This window comes from Dendrobates tinctorius, unplaced genomic scaffold (assembly GCF_039654945.1).
Source record: "Dendrobates tinctorius isolate UK_male_01 unplaced genomic scaffold, ASM3965494v1 ptg000056l, whole genome shotgun sequence".
Classification (NCBI taxonomy): domain Eukaryota; kingdom Metazoa; phylum Chordata; class Amphibia; order Anura; family Dendrobatidae; genus Dendrobates; species Dendrobates tinctorius.
In genome coordinates this window covers 16,909,690-16,915,689 of record NW_027361724.1, presented here as the reverse complement: position 1 = coordinate 16,915,689, position 6,000 = coordinate 16,909,690, and the positions used below count along the sequence as shown (strand labels likewise).

The 6,000-nt window shown below is 42.0% G+C and overlaps 1 long non-coding RNA gene across 1 annotated transcript; it reads left to right on the top strand.

The window, feature by feature from the left end:
* Nucleotides 1–799: 799 nt before the first annotated feature.
* LOC141091876 (uncharacterized) lies at nt 800–4,399 on the top strand. Its single transcript, XR_012232604.1, has 2 exons — nt 800–865; nt 3,021–4,399. It is a non-coding gene; the product is annotated as an uncharacterized lncRNA (long non-coding RNA).
* Nucleotides 4,400–6,000: the final 1,601 nt, after the last annotated feature.

The window sequence follows — 6,000 nt, the reverse complement described above, 5'->3', positions numbered from 1 at the left end:
CAGCATGTCAAAACACTACTCCTTAAACGATCTAGAGTATGGTGGAACAGGCTATTTCTGGAAAAATATGTATCTAATAAGATGATCCCCAGGGGATTAAGGGTTAAAGTTATCCCCACATTTCCCATTGAGGATGATGTCTTCATCGCCAAATGGGAGGAGGCATCTAATTTATGTTCCTTGTCCTTTCTACAACTTTTGATTAACTTTAATACAGCTAATATTGAGATGCTGGATAAATCCATCGATTTGACTCAAGAAGAGATTCGTAATGGTTGTCCACCGGATAAAATTAAATTGTTTGAAATAGAATTGGATAAGACCATGGATACGGTTGTCAAAAAGATCCAACATAATCAATTGATTAAATTCAATAGAGATCTTAAGGACTATCAAATGAAGAAAGTCTATTTTTGGAGAACTCATAAAAGCTCCAATTTACATCGTACGGTCTCCAACACTTCAATTACTTCTGCTAGTGGACAATCGGATGCATCATTGGTCTCGATTTCTTCTCATGGTACTGGTGGGTCTCGTAGGTTACGTGACCATTCCTTCCACCCCTACAAAAGACACCAAATGAATCAATCTGATTTCCATCAGAAGGATAATAAGGTGATCAATTTAAGTCAACATGTTCTCACAAAGGTGGATTTGTCTTTGTTGGAAAGAGGTCTTACTTTTTCACCCTCTCCCAGTTTCGATACCTTTACTGCAGTAAAGGATCTTAACTTGTTTGCTAGATCATTGTTGTTTAAAAGGTATTTCTTTAATAATGATCTCCAGTGTCTTTTTCCCACAGAAGAGGAGCAGGAGGCAATAAGAACTTTGGAGACGCTAGCGGCTGAGCATGATGATGAGGGAGGTAAGGTTCCACCCTCTATCCGGTTGAGATCAGTGAAATTCCCCCCATTTACATCATGCCCGAGTATAGACCTTTTTGTACGTGTGGTGACTGAGGAATTTAATAAGATTCCCAAGTATGGCAGAGCTGACAATTTAACCAAAGATGAAAGGGTGAGGCTCAAATACCTTCAAAATCTTTCAGATGTGCTGTTAAAACCGGCTGATAAAGGTGGCAATGTAGTGATCTGGCCTATAGCAATGTACGAGAGGGAGGCATTACGCCAATTAAACAACTCGGTATGTTATAAAAAACTCACATATAATCCCCTTTCGGCCTTTGTTGCTAAGTTGAATGTGATCATCAACAAGGCTGTGATCAATGGCACTGTCACCAAACAATTGGCCGCAGCACTCACTGTTAAAGAGCCTACCATAGCCACATTGTATCTCTTGCCTAAAATTCATAAAGACATCAAGTCACCACCGGGCAGACCTATTATATCTGGTCGAGGGAATTTCCTTGAGAACATCAATAAATGGATTGACCATCATCTTCAGCCGTTGGTATCCAGCCTTCCGTCTTTCCTCAAGGACACTGGAGATTTATTGCGGAAGGTCGATGGACTCTGTATGGAGAGTGATTCTCTTCTTGTTTCCACTGATGTTGAGTCCCTATATACCAATATCAAGCACGCCGATGGTTTACGTGCCGTTAAATTCTTTCTAACTACTTCCACACTCTCGGTGGGACTTAGGGACCTCATCTTGGAACTTTTAGAGTTCACTCTCACACACAACTTTTTTGTGTTCAAGGGGTCCTTCTACCTGCAGCTTCAGGGGACTGCAATGGGTGCGGCCTTTGCGCCATCCTATGCTAATCTCTTCCTGGGGCTGTGGGAGAGGGACCTCTTCCTGTCTGATAAACAGGGGTTGATCGAGCGTGTCCAATTATGGGCACGCTATATCGACGATATCTTCTTTATCTTTCAGGGCAGCTCCATCGACCTTCTACAATTTATATCTGATTTGAACAACAATGATCTTAACATTAGGCTTACTTTGACCTGAGATCCGTCTAGGATCAATTTTTTGGATGTTTCCATTAGAAAAGATACAGAAGGCACCATCCAGACGGACATCCACCGTAAGGAAACATCTAGTAATACCCTACTTCACGCCTCGTCTTGCCATCCGCGTCATCTTATTAAAGCTATTCCAGTGGGGCAGTTTTTACGTCTCCGTCGTATCTGTTCCACTGATATGGATTTTGAATATCGTGCTAATGAATTGAAAGCTCGTTTTCTATCTCGTGGATACAGTAGACGGAGTGTTAAGAGGGCCTATCAACGTGCCAAACATATGAGTCGTAATGATTTATTATATAGGTGGCGCAATAAGACGGAGGGGAGTGATGTTGTTCGATTCATCACTTCCTTTCACCCCCAGCATAAGATGATGCGTGACGCAATGAATAAGGCGTGGCCGATCCTTGCGGTTGATCCAATTTTGAATAAATTCCTCCCCGAATATCCATCTATTACTTTTAGAAGGGCAAGGAATTTACGTGATCAGCTGGTGTCGAGTCACTATGTTGATCGTCCATTGCGTACTTTTCTGGATGATATACCAATGAGAAATGGTTGTTTTCCCTGTGGCAGATGTATAGCTTGCCCCAATATTGAGAGGAGTACTCTTTTTACCAATCATGATGGTACCAGGACTTTTTCTATCAAGCAACATATATCATGCACCAGTCGGTACGTGATTTATTACGCTACTTGCCCTTGTGGTCTAATCTATGTGGGGATGACCACACGGCAGTTAAAGGTACGCACGAGGGAACATGTCCTAGGTATAGTGGCTGCTGCCACGTGTGATGACGATCTAAGTCTAAAGACCTTACCCAGGCATTTTAAGCAATTCCATCAATGTAATGCTACACTCCTTAAAGTAAGGGGCATTGAAGCTCTTAATATTAACATAAGGGGTGGCAAATTATCTAATCGCTTGGCGAGGTCTGAAACGAGATGGATTTGGACTTTGGACACCATCCATCCACGTGGCCTTAATGAAAATATTTCTTATGCCCCATATTTGTAGTTACCTTTTGAGTTGGTATTTGTGGACACTATGGTTCTATTATTTGTTTTTAAATTCTGTTTTTATCATTATAGTATTCTGAATATGACTGGATGTTATCCGTAACGGTGGAAAGAGTTCGTAGATCGTCTGGCAACATCAAGCTGCTTAATGGATGCTATATATTTTTGTTGTCTTATTTAATTTGACACAATTCTGAGATTTTTGTATCATTTATTAGAGTATTTAAACACATAATTTTTACATGTAATATGTGTTTATGGGGCTATATATATGTTATACTGCAGTGATACTGTTTCTGTTACTGGCTATGCTATATAACAGCTCAGTGTATTTTGTATTACTCTGTAATATTGTATATATTTTTTGTATTTTGTGGCATTCCGTGCTATGGGGTAATTTTCTATACAATTTACCTCTTGTGTGTGGGTGGCTTATTTTGATGATTTTATTACATCGTGCCATACAGTGAATTTTTGTATTCAAATCTTGCTAATTTTGATAATTACACTTTTACATGGAGACCAGGTCCTATATACTACAGCTTTAGTTTTGGATCCGGTCAATTATGAGCCAAACAATCTTTTTTCATTGAATTGGCCCATATATATGCACCTATTATGCGGCCATTTACTTGTGGCTTTGGCCATTTGCTGTTTCTATAGGTCAGTGTTATAGACTTAGTGCAAATCTTGGTTATTTGTTACTAATACTACGTGGCTACTGGATTGTCATTTAACACTGCATTTCGCCACATTCCACAAAATATTCAGTTGTTATTATTATTTTTTGTTTGCCCCATCTTTTGCCCTGTTTAAATATGGCCGCTTTAGCCTGCTGTCATCTCTGCGCGTGCGCTTTGTCCGTCTGTTGGCCGGTGGGCGGTCTCTGCTCGGAGAGCTGGATCACGTGGGCCCGCGTGTTTCCGGCTCTGCCGTAGCACTGAACCAGCTGGCCAATGGCGGACAGCGCGCGCCTTGATGACTTCCGGCGGGCGTGCAATATAATGCCCGATGGGTATACTACTCTCCACGCCGCCTGAGGAAGGAGTTCTTTTAACTCCGAAACGCGCGTCGGGGATAGGACCGACCTTGCTGCTCTCCTCCCCGTATTTCAGGTATAGTAATGCAGTTTATTATGTTACCTCATGACGTGTACTATACATTAATTTTGCATGTGCGCATTTGCACCTTGTCAGGGTATACTCCCTATGAAGGATTGTAGCACTTGCTGTATGATTTGTTATATTACATTCTATATAACCTCCTGACTTGTATTAGCTATATCATCTAGCTCTGCATTCTATTATCCTGGCGGGGTGTTTGCAGCTTTGTTGGCCCTTCATGACCATCGTGTTCATTTATATGCTGTTCCTTTTCCCTGTCCAAACACTGTGTGTCCATATCCAATAATGTTTTAATATTATATTTAATAAATATCATAGTTTTATGGATCTTTTGACTGCTTTTTTGTTTGGTACTTTCTAGTAAATGTGCAGTTGTCCTGCATTTGTCCTGTTTCAATTATGTGGATCATGATATATGGTTTATATTATTGATCCTCTTTTATGGCCATTACACATACTATTGATACTTGGCCTCCACATATGTCTACTACTCTTCTATTTTGGAACTACATGTCCGGGTGTCCTCCATTCCTTCCTGCGTCCGTCCGCCTGGCAGTACTACATCCCCTGCGCCGGACACTACACCATCTAAGGGTCTCCACATCTACACTGCCCTGGGACAACAGCCCTGCCTGTGGAGGGCTATACCATCCTTGCTGCACCACACCATCTGTCCCAGAGGATCTGTCTGCAGCGTCGGCTTAGCACCTCCCTGCCGAACACCACAGGTGGCATCACAAACTATTCATTTAACTACATTCCACCATTCATCTTCCTATTACTTGGGCGCCCAGGGCCACGGTCCGGGTCACCGCCACTGTGACACATCCCACGCATACCGGTCCGGTACCGAGTACCCCACAGCCCTGGGAGGGCGACCCAACTGAGTCTGGGTTTGGTGAATACCAGGAGAACGTCAGCTGTCTAACTACATTGTGCCGACTGTAAAGTTTGGTAGAGAAGAGATAACGCTATGGACTTTTTTTTCACAGGTAGGCTCAGACTTTTTTGTTCCAGTAAAGGGAAATCTTAGAATCTGTCAGTAGGATTCCACACCCCAAACTATTTATATGCTCATATAGCTCTAGCAAAGACAAGTTCAGCAATACCTTTACATAGCCGGACCATTCCTCAGTTCTGTAGCCTCATTTGTGTCACTCCAGCTCTATTCCCCGCTCAGAGCTACCTCCTCTTGTTCACCTGATGGCTCCTTTGAATGAAGGCACACAACATAGAGATTGTCAATCAAGTAGGAGGAGGTGGTGCTGAGCGGAGAATAGAGCTGGAGTGACAAAGGCTTTATATCTACAAATAGTTTTTCAACATTATTTGCATGTACTGTACATTCAGACGCTGATTTCTCAGTAACAGGGGAATGGACTGGCTATGTAAAGGTATGGCTGGACTTGTCTGTGAAAGCTACAAGCACTATAAATTGTTTGAGGGGTGAAATTCTTTTGCCAGATTCCCTTTAAAAGGAATCTGTCAGCAGGTTTTTGCTATGTAATCTGACAGCACCATGATGTAGTGCCAGAGATTCTTATTCCACTTAGCTTGCTGGGTGCAGCAGTTATGACAGAGTCACAGTTTTCTCTCCAGCAGATCTAGCAGAGCTCAGTTGTTGAGATGTGTATAATCTTGTCCACACCACAGCTCTCTGTATACAATGTACAGAAAGTGCTGGAGGGTGAGGTTGGATGGCTACATGTGCCAAAGTTGTCTTGTAATGATAATCTCCTGCTGATAGAACACTGATTGTATTGAAAACAGCAAAACGCAGCCCAGTAGGTGGCACGTTCCTGTAATCTGGATGGCCGTGGCAAAGTCAAAAATGCTGCAAAAAAGTGTTGAAAACGCAGAAAAACAGGCATGTTTTTTGTTTTTTTTTTGCCAAGACATTTTTTGACTTGTGTGAACATAGCCTTATT